The following is a 21,984-nucleotide window of genomic DNA, read 5'->3' on the forward strand; positions in this document are numbered from 1 at the left end:
TTCTTCTATTTCTCTTCATAAAGTGTGAAAATACATACTGAAAGCCTTGGCCCTGCCTCTATACTGCTAAACCTACTCTAGTGCCACTTCCTTGTTTGTTGACTAAGACAAGTGAAGGTCACGATGCCCATATGGACTTGGCTCAGGGAGGGAATCACTTTCAGCACGGTTGCCAACTCTACCTGATACCCTGTATTCTGAGATCCCAGAGAGATGAGCGGTTCCTTTCTGAGACAGAACAGGTATTGGACAGAGAGAGGGAAAAAGATCAGTAGCTAACCCATGCTCTGTTCGAAAAGTACTGGTAGCAGAGTACAATACAATGAGGTGTAAATGGTTGAATTCACTGTCGGATAAAGACTGCAGGACAGGCCAGTAAAACATTTGATCAAACACAAACGTATGGCATGTGAGAACCGTGTAGGACAGGGTTACTTAACTCTTACCCTATGAGGTTCGGAGGCTGCTGTTCTACCTGATTATTAATTGCACACACCTGGTGTCCCAGGTCTAAATCAGTCCCTGAAAACATTTAATGGAACTGGCTTCGATGTCCAGGGTTGAGTTTGAGGTGTGTACGAGTCCAGCACTGTAGGTCAGCGTTTCCCAACTCCGGTCCTCCAGTAACCTCAACAGGACACATTTTTGCGGACAAAACACCTGATTCAACTCATTGAGGACTTGATGATTAGTTGACAAGTTGAATCAGGTGTGCTTGACTGGGGCTACAACAACAATGTGTGCTGTTGGGGGAAACACTGCTGTAGATAACGGCCTTTTCTTGTTTTGGTTTAAATGTGGTTTAAAATAATATGTTTTAGTCTATTTCATTTATATTATGCAGGGAGCACCATGTAAAGACAGCTTAAATTTCAGGCTTGCAGGAATCTTACTACACAGCTACATTATGTTTGAATGAATTATTCTGTTCTCTTGTGATGACATGATGAACGGAAGGCACTCTAACACCAGGGAGAGGGCACAGACCTCTGGAGGGAACCAGCAGCAGGGAATCAAAGATTTGAACAACTCATTGAATAAGCAATAGACTGTCAATAACAGTAGTGTCATAAAGTGCCACAGGAAGCTTGACACAGGAGGCTGTCTATGGGAATCGAATCATCCTTGAGCAAGGTGGAACACTTTGCAGGTAGCCTAGAGATGTGCTTTTCAAACAGCGATTCCTTCTCACCAATGTCTGAACAATATTTGACTTTATGTGGGAAGCAGCAACATTAGAAATATCAACAAAATGCAGAATAGTAGGTGATTACTAAAGCACAGAGTGGAATATTATACTGTGTTACTTGCGCCAGTCCAATATAATATGTGCTTTCAACTGCCCAGGAATTGACCACTGAATGGAGATTGCTTTGAGGCATATAGACACTATAACAAAATCTTCTACGCTATTATAGAGCTGAGGTTACTAGAGTGTGTCTAAGAACATTTGCGTTTATAGTTCACTAAATATTTCAGTTTTATATGATAGTTTGCAGTTTTTCCTGCCAAATCACCAGCAGGTATCAGGAGAGGTAGGCTTTATCGACAGTGTGAAGTGACAGCATGGAGTGGATGATTTAGAATCTATAGCCTTTTGAATGTGTTGGTAGGGAAATCATATTTTGTGGAGCGATCAAGTGCTCTTTCATGATGTTACTCAGACTGTGTAATAAATTGCAAATAAAGGTTATGTGATAATCAGCTGAGCCCATCCAGTGCTGTGGTATTTAGTTTAAAGGATATATATCAAACGGATCTCTCTACCATTTGCTATGAAAACATCTAAAGCACATTATTTTGAGTGGAGCATGACATGAGAAACAACAGTTTCTTTACACAGACACCATTTCATGCACACTAAGCCTCCTTCCAGAAATTGAGTGAAAAGGCCATTCTATGGTGAAGGATATCATGGTGGATGTCTGAAGTGAGCTTGGTAAATGAAGGGCCATTACTTGATGATGATTACTGTGTATCATGGTATTGGCTGTCTGTTTCTGCTTCAGTAATGACTACAATTCAGGAAAAGTGCTTGTGTATTTTATAGACAATGGAAAGGGCAATAAGGAGCTCCCTTAAATCATATTGGAATATCCATCTACATATATATTTTTCTTTATGCTCATCTACATTTTCCAGAGGCAGAATGCCAGAGTGAATATGAGGTTTATGTATTGATATTGTTTCTTCTGATGAATTTAAGTGATTCAGGCAGACACTCCCTAGGCTACATACAGACTGCTCATACACTGCGTGTACAAAACATTTGGAACACTTTCAATGACAGACTGACCAGGTGAAAGCTATGATCCTTATTGATGTCACTTGTTAAGCCTTGAGACAATTGAGACATGGATTGTGCATGTGTGCCATTCAGAGGGTGAATGGGCAAGACAAAATGTTTCAGTGGTTGTAGGTGTCAGGCGTACCGGTTTGAGTGTGTCAAGAACTGCAACGCTGTTGGGTTTTTCACACTCAACAGTTTCTGTGTGTATCAAAAATGGTCCACTACCCAAAGGACATCCAGCCAACTTGATACAACTGTGGGAAGCAATGGAGTCAAGATGGGCCAGCATCCCTGTGGAATACTTTTGACACCTTGTAGAATCCATGCCCTGACGAATTGAGGCTGTTCTGAGGGCAAAAGGAGGTGCAACTCAATATTAGGAAGGTGTTCCTAATGTTTTGTACACTCATTCTATATTTTTTCCTCTTCAGAAAAAAATGTAATATTTAACACATGAACATTGGATGAATCTGACACAAACAAACAGATCAAGTAAACTCCAGTATTTCTACACCAGAAAGTGAGTGGTGTGTAGGTAGTTTACTAGAACCGACCTGGAGCTGATTACCACCACAGTACAGTGATTTCCTTGCTTTCCTTGCGCCACCATTTTATTGTCTGTGAGCTGAGTTTGTGCCAGCCTCCCTCCCAGTGTAGTCTCACCAGAGAGGACAGTCTCTGTTTCCTGACACTGAGCACCACCACGACTACACCAGGTATAGACATCCTGAGCGAGACATTCTGGCACAGGATAGGCACGAGTCACAACTTCCACTCCAGATGCCAGAGAATTATACCATTATAAACTGGGTGGTTCAAGCCCTGAATGCTGATTGGCTGACAGCCGTGCTACTCCGTGTTGCGTCGTGCCTAAGAACAGCCCTTAGCCATGGTATATTGGCCATATACCACACCCTTATTCCATAAATAGACTCTGTGGCAAAAGCTACATTTTGTTTGGGGTCTATAACATTATAACACTATAATGCTATAATAGCTGACTCACCAGGTTATGCCCTGCCCACTGGGCACAGACGTCAATTCAATGTCTATTCCACGTTGATTCAATGTAATTTCCTTGAAATGACGTGGAAACAATGTTGATTCAACCAGGGCGTGTCCAGTGGGTGAGCAGTGATTCTGATATGCTGGTGTATTCATAATATACACTATTTGTTCTGCCCTCTCATTATTAAATCACGTTATGAGATGATGTGATGATTTCAGCCTGCATCATATACATTTGCATCCATGAGGTTTGACCTTTCTCTGCATGTCTAAGGGGATGACTCCTCCAAACATATAACAAATCTATTGCAATCAAAAGTATTTATAAAGCCCTTTTTACATCAGCAGTTATCACAAAGTGCTTATCCAGAAACCGAGCCTAAAACCCCAGAGAGCAAGCAAAACTCCCTATCTAGGCTACGGACGGTCACTCCCTTGGTACCTGCTGCCTACGTTGGCTACATCTGAGGGAAACTGCAGGCGGTTTGTAGGCATGAATCTGTGTCAACCTGGTACATACAAATGGTCTCTGTTTCCATGGTCAGGATTCTATGGTTTCTCCTGACTTTATGTAAGTGAGTGAGTAGGAATGTGATCTAGGATCAGTTTTTCCTTTTAGATGACACCATGAATAAGATTACATGGACAGGGGTGACCTGATCCTCGATTTTATATTTTATGTTCCTGGTGTTGTTCTTTAAGGGAAAGTTCACCCAAATTACAAAGTGACACATTGGTCTCCTTACCCTGTAAGCTGTCTATGTACAAGGTATTACAGCAATCCATGCTTTGGTTTAGTTTCCCTGGCAGTGGCTGGCACCGTTTGCTAATGCTAACGTTTTAGCATGTGTGGCACAAATCCCATTCAAATTATGGGACCGATATTAGCATTTCATCGCAACATGTTCAAATCATCTAAAAGTGTGATGATGAGGAGGTTTTGTCTTGGGCAGTAGTACATCATTACTGCCTCAGGGATCAAAGGACCAGAAACGGGCATAATGCAGATAATCAAGTAGAAAGGCACATGAGAACCAGTGTGGAGCTACAGCCACAGCACAGCAGAGAGCACTTGGGTGCTGCATCAGGTCTGCACACATGATTGTGGCAACCTTAATAATACAGTAGCAACCTTCTCTAACAACCTCTGTGTCTGCCCCCTGACTAATCAGGCCACATCAATGTTTGAGGAAAAGGTTAGTCAGCCAACATGAACCATGGGAAGCCAAATGTCATACATGACATATTGATGATATCTGAACAGGTATAGATATAATTCTCAGTTTGTATGTGTAACAACTTTCACTAATTGGCAGGCATGCAACGCATACCCAAAATCTCCATATTTAACAAAGTAAGAAGTCTTTATAGGGTGTGTGTCACGGTGATTATTGGCATGGTTGGATGGAATATACATGTTGACCAATGAGACTGGTGGTTGGCTGGAACTAACACAGTGCACAATCTGTAATCCCCCACTTTGACATTAAACCTCAACCAGCCCACTTATTCTCAGTGACTGGACTGACCCCCCCCCCCCCCCCCCCCCCGCCCCACGATCTGTGTCCAGCTCTTTCTCTCTCTAACCCACCCTTATGCTAATGCAGAGAGAGAGAGGGAGAGAGAAAGAGAGAGAAAGCGTGTGTGAAAGAGACAGAGAGAAATCAGACATTGAGATCGGCTGCCCCGCAATTGAATCTTGCTGAAGACTGCAGAAATGTAATTATGTCCAGCGCTGCTCCGAAAGCTTTAGATTATTGTTCCAGCAGCAGAAAAACAGGGCCAAACATAAAAGATGCAGCACTCCATGCTTCGATGTCAACACTGAACTGATAAAGTCAGGAGTGAAGGATGGCAGGAGGAGACCTGGCTTTTATTGCTGTGTATGAGAAGGAAATGAATGTCTGGCTGAATGAAAAAACAATCCCTCCCTTTCATTGGTGTCTTTCTACACACGAGTAGGCTGGTTTTATTAGAGCACGTTGACACCTCTATTCCTTGACTGGATCTAATCTCGACATTAGTTGTTGTAGTCTGGGAAATGTGAAATTTACCCTGAAAAGTGGCATAGGAGGCCATTCGTAACTCATCTCAAACCAGGTTGTCAATTTTCACCAGTTTTCATTGTCTCGGTCTGAAAACAAACAAAATAAACTCTGTCTCATGTGACCATCCTCACTCTCGCTCTCTCTCTCTCTCTAGTCAGAGGACAACACTTCTCCCATGATCCAGAGTCTTTCAGGTTGCTGCGCCGCCTTGCCCATCCTGCCTTGGTTCTCTCTTTGCTGACGCCATGCCCAGCTGGGAGTTGCATAACACTAGCTTGTGCCTTTCAGTTGGGTAGGTACTCTATCCAGAACCATAAAAATCTATCTATGGCGTCTATGGCGTCTATCTGGTTTCGACTCCATCTATTTGGCTTTGAGTCTGTCTACCAGGCTTTGACTCCATCTATGCCTTCCTCTATCATGTATCAATGTATATCTCCAAGGCCATTAGAATAATATATATGGAGGACACTATAGGACTATGAGGTTCGTTTGGTTGGAAAAATACAGTACTTTATAGAATGCTTCGGAAGTTGATTTAAAACATCTCGTTAAACTGTTACTAGGCAGGTTTCCATTGACCCAGGTTTATTCGACAAACACAATGTCGCAAAAAAAATCATTGCGACATGTGTAATGGAAACAGCAGATATAGGATACATTTTCTAAAGATCGACCACATTTCTATCTGTTCGAACATGGGTGGATTTTTCTTCTGTAGAAAAATCTGTAGAAGAACTTTCTTTATTAAGACAAATGATGATGGAAACTTTTTTTCGAATAAATTATGATTGGCAAATAATAATGAAGGTAGCCTACGGGCACGTGATGTCACCACATAACTATAAAGCTCCACCCCAAAATTAATTGTAAATGCCTACTTCTTGCAAAAATCAATTTTCAACTATAAAAATTATGTTTCTTTGAAGGAAATGGATTGTCCTTACTTTCAAGAATACCTGGAATTCTTCATCTTACTTTTCTGGTTGGTTGGCACGTTTCACCATCTAATTACTTCAGATCTACAGGAGTGCACGTTTCACCATCTAATTACTTCAGATCTACAGGAGTGCACGTTTCACCATCTGATTACTTCAGATCTACAGGAGTGCACGTTTCACCATCTAATTACTTCAGATCTACAGGAGTGCACGTTTCACCATCTAATTACTTCAGATCTACAGGAGTGCACGTTTCACCATCTAATTACTTCAGATCTACAGGAGTGCACGTTTCACCATCTGATTAATTCAGATCTACAGGAGTGCACGTTTCACCATCTAATTACTTCAGATCTACAGGAGTGCACGTTTCACCATCTGATTACTTCAGATCTACAGGAGTGCACGTTTCACCATCTAATTACTTCAGATCTACAGGAGTGCACGTTTCACCATCTAATTACTTCAGATCTACAGGAGTGCACGTTTCACCATCTAATTACTTCAGATCTACAGGAGTGCACGTTTCACCATCTAATTACTTCAGATCTACAGGAGTGCACGTTTCACCATCTAATTACTTCAGATCTACAGGAGTGCACGTTTCACCATCTAATTACTTCAGATCTACAGGAGTGCACGTTTCACCATCTAATTACTTCAGATCTACAGGAGTGCACGTTTCACCATCTAATTACTTCAGATCTACAGGAGTGCACGTTTCACCATCTAATTACTTCAGATCTACAGGAGTGCACGTTTCACCATCTGATTACTTCAGATCTACAGGAGTGCACGTTTCACCATCTAATTACTTCAGATCTACAGGAGTGCACATTTCACCATCTGATTACTTCAGATCTACAGGAGTGCACGTTTCACCATCTAATTACTTCAGATCTACAGGAGTGCACGTTTCACCATCTAATTACTTCAGATCTACAGGAGTGCACGTTTCACCATCTAATTACTTCAGATCTACAGGAGTGCACGTTTCACCATCTGATTACTTCAGATCTACAGGAGTGCACGTTTCACCATCTAATTACTTCAGATCTACAGGAGTGCACGTTTCACCATCTAATTACTTCAGATCTACAGGAGTGCACGTTTCACCATCTGATTACTTCAGATCTACAGGAGTGCACGTTTCACCATCTAATTACTTCAGATCTACAGGAGTGCACGTTTCACCATCTAATTACTTCAGATCTACAGGAGTGCACGTTTCACCATCTAATTACTTCAGATCTACAGGAGTGCACGTTTCACCATCTAATTACTTCAGATCTACAGGAGTGCACGTTTCACCATCTAATTACTTCAGATCTACAGGAATGCACGTTTCACCATGTCATCAACCGAGGCGATACGTTGGCACATGAGAATTATTACAATATGCAAATATTAGTCAATTATTGCATTCTATCCATGTTGGCTTTCACAGGCTACCTGAGACATGAAACAGATAGGTGGGAAAGCATACAAGCTGCCGCCAATATATTAATGCGTAATTTGCCTAAATGGGTAATGGAAACCCTTCAACCACAATATTTTCATTCAACAGTGTAGGTTTTTGAGATATATAGTTTTTAGGTGTGACGTCATTACGTCAAGCTGTTTTCAAAGTTCCATGGAAACGCAACCTAGCAGGTAATTGTTGCATCTATTTTCTATGCAAACTTTCTAAATGTTGACAGAAAAATCACTGGACAAGTTAATGGAAACATAGCTAATGATGCTGCCTTGCTCTTTTGCATACGTGTTCATTTAAAGGAGTTCTCTTCACTTCAGTGTTTGTAACTGGCCTCCCGAGTGGCGCAGCGGTCTAAGGCACTGCATCGCAGTACTAGACGCATCACTACAGATCTGGGTTCGAGCCTGGGCAGTGTCGTAGCCGGCTGCAACCTGGAGACCCATGAGGCGGCGCAAAATTGGCCCAACGTCATCTGGGTTAGGGGAGGGTTTGGCCCGCTGGGATGTCCTTGTCCCATCTCGCTCTAGCAATGCCATGTGGCGGCCGGGTGCATGCATGCTGACTAATGTCACCAGCTGTACAGTGTTTCCTCTGAAGCTGGCTTCTGGGTAAAGCGAGCAGTGTGTCAAGAAGCAGTGCGGCTTGGCGGGGTTGTCTTTCGAAGGAAAGACCTTTGCCTCTCCTGAGTGCATACGGGAGTTGCAGTGATGGGACAAGACTGTAACTACCATCTGGATATCACGAAAAAGGGGTAAAAAAACAAAACACAAAAAAAATGTGCTGTCCTGTCATCCCATCTCATCCCCTCTTCCCACTAATTGATGTGATGTGATGTATATCTCCTCATATGTCTGTATTTCTATCTTAATTAGTGCTAAAACAAAAGAGGTTTGTTTTAAGCATCTGGTGTATCAGATTCAGATCTGATGCTTGAGTGAATCTTGTTATAAAGGGAAGAATACTGTGCCTAGTGTTCGGTGTTGTTACGTCATTAAAGTTTGCTGGAGGTTTTTGCGCATAAAGGCAATGACTCATAGTTTAGTACAAAACAGAACTGAAGCCAAAACATTTTACATCTGCTCAAGATACCAAGCAAGACATTGTAGTCTCAGCAAATGAAAATGCTCACACATAGGCTAATTTCATGGTTCTGCTCTGGCAGTATTATTTTTTTATCTTCACCACTATCACTACCTCTCCATTGCGATGTATTTCATCAACATCTCACATACAAATAAGATAGATATGTTCTGATACATCCCAATTTTGGGTGTATGGTAAATATCAGAGATATAAACCAAGCCATCCCTGGGTGGGGAAATAAAATATATGTTATAAGGCCTGGTGTGCCAGTCAGGGGCCAGGCTGAGGGGTGGCAGTGTGCTGGTCTCATGCTGTCGTCTACCCCGCAAATAAAAAGGGAGAAATAAAAGTGAGAGGTCCATTAAACAGAGAGGGGGAGGCTGATGTCTATTACTCGGCCCTGCAGTGTGTACCGTTATGCTTCAAGGCACATAGAACAGAGCACACATTAGTTTCAATAATTTGTTATTGATTCACTTTCTGGCCCTCAGTTCTTTAAGAACACTACCAATGGACAGAGAGATTCCAGATTGCTATGGGGCCCGTTCTACGGATAAAATGGAATTTATTATTTCATTCTCATAGCCTCTTGTTAATTGAACACACTGTTCATTTCCGGCCAGTCTCATCAGTGTCATTCAACAAGTGTCCTAATTACATTGCTGTGTGACCAATGATTCAGCACAGGAGATTGGATATATTGTTAGGAGTAAACTATTGGTCATCAATGATCGTCATGCCCAGGTAGCAATTGAAGATTGCTAATTACATAATATCGCCGATGGTACCTCCTTTGCTGGCAGTGTGTCATCATGAGGTAGCCAAACCATCTATTGTAGCTTTACTGATCACCAAAGACAGAACTGAGATAATAACCTTGGACTAGAACTCATCATGATGTTATTGACGAGCTCCCAGTGACTGTCACTGTGTTTTCTCACTACAGTGGCTGTGGGGAGAGACTACTCACTGTGTGCACCAACAAGGTCCAATGTTCAGGCACACAGAGGACATGTCTCCTATGACCAATATCCCTGGGCAGCTATCACTCACTTCAAAAGGAATGGTCACAATGACAAAGTCAGGGAATCAGTTGGGAAGCCCTAAGCTGCTTGACACGTGTTAAATGAAATATGATGGCATGGGTCTGGACAGCCTTTGTGACCTGAGGGGAGAACAAAGGGTCCACTGGAAGAGGTTCAGTGACGATAGCCGAGCCGTGGGTTTAAGATGAAGTGGGGGATCTTCTGTGTCATTAGGAGAAGTGCCTCTATGCTGCTGTAACTCATGGTTAAATATTAAAGAACCCACTGGCGTCTGACTGCACATTCTATTTACTGCCTCCTACAACCGTCCATCCTAGAGCCAGAGAGAGACGCTTTCTCTGAGATGGGTCTCCGGAAGGACATTGCTATGCTATTTTCATTACTGGTATTGTTCTGGAAGACCATTTTGTTGTAATTATGTCATGTCCAGGGACGTACTGTAGCGGTAAAATTCAACATTATGAATGGCGTCGGCAGATAAAATAAAAGAACAAAGCTTCAAAACACACATGAAGGTGCTCAAAGAGGCCACGGAGAGAAGGAGGGTCATGAAAAGGAAGAGAACAAGGGAAAGAGAGAGAATGGGGGAGTGAAAGAGAAAGAATGGGGGAGAGAAAGAGAGAGAGATGCTTTAAAGTGCAACATATTAAAGATTCATATTCAGGGACAGTCTGTACCACATTATTTTCAGCCCCCAAAGCCCTCAGTTGCACAGCTAAATAGCATCAATAGACTCTTAAGCAGTTAGCATTAGAAGGAATACTTTCAACCATATTTGAAGAGTCTTGATGATTCACCGGATAGAGCTTCTAATGTAAAGTATCATGAATGTAACCTTACTGAAGTTGTCCTTTTTATTTAAAATTCATATTTTCTTTCTGCGTCGATTGCAGGCAATTATTTTGTATGTGTACAAGCATTAGCATATTCTATGGCTTTTTCTCGTTTGGGCAAAAGTCCATCTTCCTTCCTCTCTCTGTGACCCAGAAACTGATAAGTGGCAGAGTGGTCGAGGAGTACCAATTCGTTAACAGGCAAACGGTCCTCCCCTCTATAGCCTCCTTTTGGCGAAGAAGCACAAGTGTACCTTAACGCGGAAAAGTTTTGATATCTGCCAAACACCCTTTGAATCAGCTGTTGTTGAAAGCATGCAGACATTTAAAAATGATGTGGTACTAAACATTTGAATTACAACTTACTTATTTAGTTTTTATCACTTTACAAGGTTATTTTGATATCCACTCTTGTAAACATAATTTGCCTGATGATGAGCGAGTGGAAAAAGGAGCTTATTTCAAACAAGAGCATTTTCATCTTCCATTCATATTCCTCGCCACCTCTCCTCGATTACCTTTGACCTTTTTTAAAAGGAGGCGAGAGAGGTTGGAGGAGTGAGGATGCAGGAGTGAGGATGCAGGAGATGAGCAAATCTAATTGAGAAAAGGCCGGTCAGTCAATTTCCTCACTCGATAGTGGAGGGCCCACTATAAAACCAAACCACTGGTCCTGGCTCTCAACCCACAGTAAATTGAACTGACCACATAATGTCCCTGGTACATACAAAGAGCATTGAGTAAGTATTTGGCATTTGATTAATGTATTTGTTTTATAACAATCAGCATTTCTCCAAATAGATTGACCATCAAATTAAATGACCTTTAAATATTTTGAATGAATCTATTTAGTTATATTTGTTTTGGGGTTTTACTTCATGCATTAAGTATTGCTACCTGGTTTTAACATGGTCCTGGTGTTTTCACTTTTTAGAAGCTACATATTGTCCCTGTATAGATCATCAGACGTGCAGGATTGAAAACAACATTCTCTCGACCTTTCAACAGGGACAAACTGTCAGATTGTCAAGATGAAAGTAGACCGTCAATTGTGTTATTTTCCCTTGGGCATCTAAGTTAGCTACAGAACCTGTTGCAGCAAAGCATTGATGTTTTCGTCCCGTTGTTTAATATCGAGTCTCCCCTCAACCTATCTTTTTTGATTAAACACACATTTTACCGGCAACACTTTATTGGTGCACACCATATCAGCCCTATCTCAAAGCACACCAGCCATCTCAGAGATCTAATCGTCTAAGATATCCTGTCAACTTCTAAATGTTGGATATTTTGCTCTGGAGCATTTGATTTAGCTCTTACACACATACGAACTTCTTCCTGATCGTGGTTAAGATGAATGTGGAATACAGATAAAACGTGACTGAAATACCCAGGGACCTCTCTGGGCCCACTGGCCTCTGGAGATAGTCCCATTCCACCCTCCCATCTGTCCACACTTTGCATGTGACAGCAGGTTAAGAGAGAGTGTAAGTGGGCTTGTTCTGGCTGTTGTCTTCTTAGGAGGAGAATAACGTGCTAACAGGCCAGCTCTGGTTATGTGATCTAAAGACAGTAATGCACCGCCGTGCTTTGCTTCTGCCTTGCATAGGCAAGATTATTATTGATAAATAATGCATATGTTCCTTTCCACTGCAGGAAGCAGCCTGTCCCCTCATACACACACTCCCTCAGTAAAGCCCAGCTAAGTAGAGCAATAGAACCTACACTAATTTAGCTGCAGCATCACATCAATTCTGTGATCTATGTACTATGCTGTTCCTGTCCATTAGTGTTATGTATTTTGTCATATTCTATGTTTTGTGTGGACCCCAGGAAGAATAGCTGCTGCTTCTTCAACAGAGGATCCAAATAAAAATTGTTTAGCACAGCAACAAACTCTTGGTACATTCTTTGATTTAAACAACATTCTCTCATCTGTAGCAACTTTATCTGCACACTACAGTAGAAATGAATAGCGCTGGAATCTGTGGCAATCGCTTTCATGAGTATCTTCACGATATTACAGTATATTGGAAACAAACAGAAAATGTCAAAATATGCATTTCACTGTTAGTCTACACCTGTTGTTTACGAAGCATGTGAAATCAAATTATATATATAAATATAATATATGATATTATATATATGATTTAAACTTTTTTTGCATTTGTTTTCACATCCTTGCTATTCTGGTCATGATTTCTTACCCTAACAGTGGTTTTCCTGGTTAAATAAATGAATAATACAAAAATGTAAGTATCAAATACATTTTCATTGGCAATGCTACATTAATGACTCAAAACATTTCAGGGAAAAGTCTATCTGAAATATATCTATTGATTGTGCAATATTACCCGTAATCTATCTTGCTGAAATTGGAGTTCCTTCCTTAGTGTCTTCCTCATTTATTTGAAGACGGTGTTTTCTGCATTTGCTTATCTGTAAGGTTTTCCCAAAACTACTCTGGAATGATCTGTTTTAAGATGTGAAAAAAGTGCTGAAAAGTGCAGGGCTTCTTGAGATTGCATCCTCAGCCTTTGCCTCCAGCCTTTTTTCTAGGATAAAAACACCAGCAAATATTCTATCAGAATCTAATCTAAAATCAAGAGAAAATAATGCATTTGAAATGAAAAAACATCAACAAACAAACAAAAATGTGTCATCTTACCAGTGTTGGCATCAAAACAGTAATTCCTCCTTTAGATAAAGACCAAAACATCCCTTAAAAGAGGTTCAAATCCAGGACTGGGGCCTATGGTAGTAAAGTAACAGAGGATACCCTCCTCTAGCTTCAGTGTACAACTCAGGAACAGATTAGGGTCTGCGCCTGCTATCCGCCCCACTCATCAAAGGAGGAGCTCCCTATCCCTGATCACGCCCACCCCATCACACTCACAATGGTAGAGTCCACCCAACCTCTCTGCAACAACAAGCTCACACCTCTTCCCCGGAAGGAAGGAGAGACACACTACTGCGCTGAATTGTGTGTGTGTGTGTGTGTGTGTGCGTGTGTGTGTGTGTGATGGAAGGAGAGTGAAAATGAGAGGAGAGCAGAGATGTGGAGGAGGGATTGAGGCTGGCAGATGGGTGGCTGGTGATACCTAGTCAGTTGCATAACTGATTGCATTCAACCAAAATGTGTCTTCCGCATTTAACGCAGCTCTTCTGAATCAAAGAGGTGCGGGGGGCTGCCTTAATCAATGTCCATGTCATCAGCACCTGGGGAGCCAGTGTTGTTGGGGGGTTAACTACCGTGTTCATTTTTCCCCCAGGTATACGAACCAGCAACCTTTCGGTTACTGGCCCAATACTCCTAACAGCTAGGTTATCTGCTGCCTCGTGTTGGCTTAGGTTAAAGTGGAAATGGATGATCTTGCTGTACTCCTACAATAGACAGTGGGAGGAGAGGCAGCTCAGCTCAGAGCTGCTGTTTGTCTTGTGACACTTTCAGATGGGTTTTCAGGAGAAGGAGTTCAGCAGTGTCACACAGGACAGGTGAATTACTGCAGGCCGTCTACAGTATGCTGCTCTGGCTCCTTTCTAAGATGGAGTGATGTTACACACAGGAGGATGCGGCTGGCAGCATACTGTCAAATACAACTGTAGGCTTCCACACCTTGAATGTTTTACAATAGTGCTTAAAAAAACATATTTTAGCGTGGCAGGGAATTGAAGCTACCCTGTCATATTTTGATGAGAGTTCCTTGGGCAGAATTGTACAGTGATAAATAACCAGCTATTATAATGGAATAAAAGCTCGCTGTCAGGATTAGATTAACAGCCACACTGGCCCACAGATTTCTGTCCAGAGCTGTCTACCTGATCCAGATCAGCAGGCCCTCTATTCTCACCTTTCAGTCTGCCTAACTGTGTGTGTGTGTGTGTGTGTGTGTGTGTGTGTGTGTGTGTGGGGGGGGGGGGGGGGGGGTGTAAAGCACCAAGGGCAGTCCATATGGAGCAGCACCCACTGTGCTCATTAAAAGGCTTGGCCTGGTCCTTGACTTTCACAGACAGATGCTGTGGCTGCTGTTTACTCTGCCAGAAGACCTATACTGTACTGAATAAAGGTAATTGTCTTCTAAGATTCAGAAAGTTGTCTTCACTTAATAATATGGTGAGTCCATAAGATGGTCCATTCAGGATGTCAAGTTGTCTGACAAATTCCAACTACATAATGTACATAACGTTTAATACCAATAGTTTGACTGGAAATGGCATCTGTGAGATGAAATAGCCAGTCTGTCTAAAACACAGTTAATTTATCCTATTACCAGTGACATTCAACTGAACATTTGCAGGAATGACCAAATAGAAAGAATTACATTCTCTGTCTCTGATGAGCCATGAAAAGCACAGAACGAGAATAAAACTGTTGGTACTTCCTATCCTCAGACTATCCTCAGATAGGTCATCAATAATTCAAATATCAGCATTCCGCACCCATCCCTTGTATAATAATAATAATAATAATAATAATAATAATAATAATAACTGTCTACGATGATGTATGTACTGTACATGCTTCTAAAATGGTGTAGTGGGACTTCCGCTATCGTCCTAAAATGGAGTTCTGTCCTAACTGCACAGCTGTGATGTGGGTGATTCCCCCTAAGCCCCTCCCTGTAGCCAGGCAGCCAGGCATACAGGCAGGCAGGAGGGCCCACCCCTGGAGAGGTCCAGTTGGTTTGTCCTGCTGCTGCCTACTAGGACATCATTATGGAGAGTAGATGGCCAACACAGCATCTAGAGATCCCTAATCCCCATGCCATATAATTCTGCTCGAAAGAGGATTAATTCCAACAGATAGGGTCAGGAGGAAGAACCATCCACTAAATATATTTAATAGACAATCTGTCTTCATTTTTGACAATTACTTTACTACAGTATAGTACATTTATTAAAAAAAATATTTAACCTTTATCCATTCACAAACCTCATTCACCAACCTCATTCTTACCGGTCTGACTTAAAATAACTACGCCATCCAGGGCAATTTATTCTCCACCCTGAGAGCAAACCGACACGTCCAGTTGTTGTAGTCGTCACACAGGATCGATAAGCTTTGATTCCAACTGACCCCGTGTATCTGTTTGCTTTTAAGGCAGGAGGCTCTCTGAGGTAGATATAGGGATTATGCTGGGTACACACTAGGGGTATAAATCACGTTTTATTATTCTCAGTGGTTTGAATGAGTTGAGTTCAATTCATAATTCCTGGCTGGTTTATATTTATCCAGTGGTCATCCATCATCCTTTGTATGCATAACCACTTTGATTATATCAGTGTGGCTGCATTTCATTAAACATCATATGCTTGCCGCCTCAAAATATTCTGCCATAGAATTCGTTTATATGCAGATGACAAAATGCTACATTGCTTGAGAGATGGTATCAGTGACTGGTTAACTGTTAGGGGGAGAGGGAGGGAGGGAGAGAGAGAGAGAGAGAGAGAGAGAGAGAGAGAGAGAGAGAGAGAGAGAGAGAGAGAGAGAGAGAGAGAGAGAGAGAGAGAGAGAGAGAGAGAGAGAGAGAGAGAGGAGAGAGAGAGAGAGAGAGAGAGAGAGAGAGAGAGAGAGAGAGAGAGAGAGAGAGAGAGAGAGAGAGAGAGAGAGAGAGAGAGAGAGAGAGAGAGAGAGAGAGAGAGAGAGAGAGAGAGAGAGAGAAAATATATATCAGCCTGTAGGGGGTGGGTCCTGGAGGAATGGGGCGGGTGTTTAAACCCACAACAGCATCATCAAATCCCTCTGAACAGATTGGTGCAGCAGGGCCCCAACATTAATCATTGAGCTGTCTATCCCCCATACTATGCTGCCTGCCACTCTGCAGGCCCTGACACAAATCATCATTACAATCCAGTGGGGCATCCAGTGATGCCATCTCCATCTCTCCCTCCCATTCTCACTCATAAATCAGCGTGGACCCAGATGAGCATCTCTCTCTATTCTTCTGCGGAGCCTATCATCTCTCCTGGATGAAGCGCTGTTAAACAGGGATAATGTATGTTTTACTACCGTCAGCTGTACTACCACTTTACCTCCCTCCCAACAGATAATTATCTACAAACAGATGGCAGTGACCAGACAAGACAGGCCCATTTGGCATCAACCCCTCAAAACAGGGTAATTAACACCCAATGAGCATTTACCAGTAAATAACACAAGTTCATTCCTAATTATTATCCAGAAATAAACAATGACCCCCCCAATCAGACCAACTGTAGATATCATAGATACACAATTACCTTACTTAACTTTATATATTTTTTATTTCTCTGGTTTATAACCCCCTCTGGACGCCACATAAATAATGATCAGGCCTTGTAATGTCTGCCTCCCCTTGATCTAGCCCAGGGAAAAGAGGGAGATACTTAAAAGACCTAAAAGGGAACAGAGAGCGCTACCTGCCTGACAACCATGCCCATGAGAGAGGCCAGGTGCCGAGGTGTGGGGGCGGAGTGTCTATTCTCCTGCTCTTTACACAGCTGAAAGGCACTAGGGCAGGTGAATGAATGACGACACCCACTGCACTAGCGCTGCCCTGGCTACACAGTATGTTAGTAGGGACACCAAGGGCCACCTGTGGTCATTTCCCTTCAATAACTATATTATGTAAGTAATGAATAAGTCATCTTTGATAAAGTACAATGACAGCTCTTTCTAATACTGTATTATGTTATGCTTGTCAAATACTCCTAGTATGATATAAACGTGTACTGCTGGAACATGTTAGGATAAACATGAAACGCTCCTATCCATACCATATCAAAACCACTTCAAATATATATTTTGAATGGTGCCCATATCACTATGATCTTGTTAAAGCATTACTCTGATATAGGAACTGTTATATATCTGGTGTTTTCAAATATCCTGAGAGCATAGCCCTTCATCACAAATGGGATGTAGGGATGTAACACCAGCTCCAGCAGCTCTTGACCTGTTGATTGGTAATCCCTATAATTATGTTTGGGTGTGTGTGAGCTGAATCGAAACGATGATAACGCTGGACTGCATATTTCCGTTAGCTCCCCTGTAGTGTCAATGGCCTCTGTGTTCCCATCTTAGCCCTCAGACCTAATTTCTATGATTAATTTCCTGGTACTGAGGCTGCGTTGACACAGGCAGCCCAATTCCTATATTTTGCCCAATAATTGGCTAAATATCTGGACCGGTTTCACAAAAGCATCTTAAGGCTAAGTTCATCTTTAGAACCTTTGTAGGTGCATCGTTAAATCTGTTTCCTAAAACCATTGTTACTAAAATTGCACTTGAAGCCTTTCGATATTTACCAACTGCCTCAGACCACTTGTAGAAAAGCTAAGTGGGTCGTTAGATGCTTTAATGCCCTGCCGCTTCACGTTATGCCCAGAAGGGTTGTGTTCCCCTGCTCAGATATTACGTGCAACAAACAATGTTTGTTTTCATGAATGGTTTGGGATAAGTGGATATCTCACCTCCCAATTAACTCCAGCAAAACAAACGGCTTGAGAATCAATAGATTTTCTATTTGTATTAGTTTTGTACATCCAAGTCATACCCATCAATCCACAGCCTTTGTTAGGATAGTGGACTGTGGATGGAATAATGTGTTCTCATACATTTTCCTTTGAATAACTGGGACATTGCTGGATGCACTGAGGAAATGAAGGCTTGAATCAGAAACATCAGTACCTGTCTCAAGGCTATATCAGTTCTTTCAATACTCTTTATCCTTTCAGGTAGCCCATCTCATTATGTTTCGAGAAACATGAAGACATTTCACTCTGTTTTAATCTCACCATTTTCACAATCATGGGCTGTTAATGTTACGAAGGGAATTCAAAATAAACAATGTGATCAAGATTGATGAAATGCAGTGATGCTGCAACCCAACCCTACTGCATCAGAGCACAACCAACACCACAACTAAACCCAGAGTTCTTCCAGACTGAAAGATAAAAATCGGAATATTCACAAATAGAATTAGAACACAAATAGAGAATATTAGCAAATCAAAGTTGCAATAAGCTACAGGTGAATCCCCACCCTGGGACTGGGCAAGCAAATCTCCCGACCAACTGCAACAGCGCTGTCTTTACGCAACATTATAAAGTCTGCCTTACAGTAAAAACCAACAATAAATTAAAATTGTATATGAAAACCTGTTCATGTATCAATTTATCGATTGATCTTTCTACGGAGTCAGAATTGTAATCAGTAGTGATAATAGAGTAATGAGTCAAGAGGGAATGCTTCAAAGACATCAGATTATGCTGCAGTATGTTTTCCATAAGTACACTGATATTCCCACAGCAGTTATGTAATAAGGAACCTCTGTAACATCATCATGCAGAACTTACTGTCCACCCAGTGAGCCCAACAAGTATTGATTTACTTTTAAAAAAAAACTACAATAATCTCTGAGTTCAGCCAAGTTGAGTGCTGTTTATTTTTTGTAAAAGCAAGAGAATATGGAATTTTGTTTACCTTCATCCCTGAGATTGGAAGACCCCTGCACGGCATTCACTTTGTATTGGAGGGTCCTCCCGGTCCAGCAGAATGATGCAGAGAGAGTGAGAGAGGTGAAAGGGAGGGAGGAAGGAGTGTGGAGTATTAGAGCAGCGGAGTTTCTTGATGCAGTCTGGGCACTAGCTGAATGCTAATCAGATAGTGGAGGCCTTTCCCCATGAGTGGAGGAGTGCAGAGCAGACCCCCTCCATATATATCCCTGTAACACCCACTCACAACCAGAATCCTGCCCAGTCAGCACTATCCACTGGCTGGATCAGACCATAGACCCACTGCCAGCCTGCATCTAACTCTTGACTGACTGCTCATACTGTAACAAGGGTTGTATGTACCTGTATGGCAGGTAGAGCCAGGTATCCTACAGGAAAAGTACTCTCTATGGGAACAAACAGAATCAAATTAAGAACGGCACACTTATATTTTCAACAAAGAAATGCATTTATATTATATACTGTATTTGTTGTATCACCAACTCCAGAAACCCAGGGTCTCTGATTGCATGCAGTTCACAGCTAAATAATGTATCAATATCAACGTGACATTACACACTGACTGCTGCAGGGTTAGGCTGGCGTCTGTCATACATTATTGCAGAGTACAGCTAGCAGCAGTCATCCTTCATATTGTATGCAGCGTGGACGGGCATTCCACATCACATACCAGCATCAGCATCACCACCACCACCACCACCAACACCACCACCATGCTAAAGAATTTATTTATTAAATCAAAATCAAATTTTATTGGTCACATACACATGTTAGCAGATATTATTGCGGGTTTAGCGAAATGCTTTTGAGTGCTTTTGAAGTGACAGAAGTGACAGATTGCCAAGGAATCTGTAGCCTTTCTCCGCTGCGCTGTATCAGCACAATGGACAGCGCCCTACACACGAAAGCAAGGCCATTTTGGTAATGAATATAGGCTACAAGATAGACTGTTTGTAATAGGTGAATTACCCTATGTGAATGCAGCCATACACACTGCTGTCTTACCAAAATAATGCAATTTAAATGTTGAAAGTAGTAGCCTATTTGTCCATGCATGCAAACAAAAACACTGAATAGCAGTTTGGCTTAGAATACCGACAACTGCGAATGCAAACTAATGAATGTAAACAGAACAAAACAGAGGTACCAAGTAGGCCTAGAAAACAAAATATCAGATCAATAAAGGCATGACACAATTTATATTTTACATTAATAGTAAACAAACATGGTAAACAAAAGGTGAATGGAGATCCAAATAAACAAAACATACCCTACAGCCTACTACAGTGAGATGCAGCCATCCACAGCTGTCCTGTCAAATAAATAGACCTATAGGTCACTTCAAACATGGAAATCACGAGTTGTAATACGACACGATACACTTCTGTGGATCAAATTCAACCCACATAATCAATTAAGCAATGCCAGCATACCACATACACATTTCCAATTCGTACAGTTCCATTTATTACCACGAAAACCAGTAGGCTACCAATAAAGTCTATTATACTGTAGTTATCTATTTCTATGGTGAAACATACTGATATGTAGCTATACGCAGGGGCGTCATTTGGGTTCTTGCATTGAAATGAGCAAATTTTCCCCTAACATCGGACCGGGCTACGAATTGAAAAGTTGCCAGGTCCGTTTAAAGAATATATATATTTTACTGGACGGCTAGTCAACTATCTAGTAAACACTTTGCATACGAGGTCGGTGTCTCTTTTTGAACAAAATGAAACGGATATATCTTGTAATTGACCAAAATAGTAAGGTGGCCAATAACTGGGCCGATATGCCGATAATACAGGATGTATTTCTTTGCTAAACCACTTAACAAAAAGCTGATAGTAGTAGTATTTCCACTGAAATGTCAAACATGCTAATTGTAACCCATTAGCTAACTTTTTTAGGACACAAATAATCACAAAACATTGATGGCTTGATCACAAAATAACATTATTAAATGCAATAAAATTTATATTTTTTAAATGCTGTTGAATATGCTGATAATACGGATTGTTATGTTATATTGAATTCTGCTTACAGTTGAAGTCGGAAGTTTACATACACCTTAATCAAATATATTTAAACTCAGTTTTTCACAATTCCTGACATTTAATCATAGTAAAAATTCCCTGTTTTCGGTCAGTTAGGATCACTACTTTATTGTAAGAATGTGAAATGTCAGAATAATGGTAGAGAGAATGATTTATTTCAGCTTGTATTTCTTTCATCACATTCCTAGTGGGTCAGAAGTTTACATACACTCAATTAGTATTTGTTAGCATTTCCTTTAATTGTTTAACTTGGGTCAAACATTGTGGGTAGCCTTCCACAAGCTTCCCACAATACGTTGGGTGAATTTTGTCTCATTCCTCCTGACAGAGCTGGTGTTACTGAGTCAGGTTTGTAGGCCTCCTTGCCACAACTTCTCTATAGGATTGAAGTCAGGGATTTGTGATGGCCACTCCAATACCTTGACTTTGTTGTCCTTAAAAACTTCTTATGGATCAAATCCCTTTGGCGGGATCGATTTGACAACATCCGGTGAAATGGCAGAGCGCCAAATTCAAATTAAATTACTATAAATATTAAACTTTCATGAAATCACACATGCAATATACCAAGTTAAAGCTACACTTGTTGTTAATCCAGCCAACGTGTCAGATTTCAAAAAGGCTTTACGGTGAAAGCAAACCATGCTATTATCTGAGGACAGCACCCCATCAAACAAAGACAGACAATCATAATTCAACCCG

The 21,984-nt window shown here is 41.4% G+C and overlaps 1 protein-coding gene across 3 annotated transcripts in view; it reads right to left on the reverse strand.

The window, feature by feature from the left end:
* Nucleotides 1-19,398, reverse strand: part of LOC110510003 (synaptic vesicle glycoprotein 2B) — a 41,891-nt gene extending 22,493 nt beyond the window's left edge. Inside the window, exon 1 of one of the 3 annotated variants that reach the window (XM_021591382.3) lies at nt 19,191-19,398. The gene's annotated coding sequence lies outside the window, so the exon portion shown is untranslated. Of the gene's footprint in view, nt 1-13,394; nt 13,744-19,190 lie in introns of those variants that run through there. The other 2 variants (XM_021591303.3, XM_021591461.3) reach the window with 2 other exon arrangements.
* Nucleotides 19,399-21,984: the final 2,586 nt, after the last annotated feature.

The sequence above is a fragment of the Oncorhynchus mykiss genome, chromosome 1 (assembly GCF_057628025.1).
Source record: "Oncorhynchus mykiss isolate SJ-2025 chromosome 1, ASM5762802v1, whole genome shotgun sequence".
Lineage (NCBI taxonomy): Eukaryota > Metazoa > Chordata > Actinopteri > Salmoniformes > Salmonidae > Oncorhynchus > Oncorhynchus mykiss.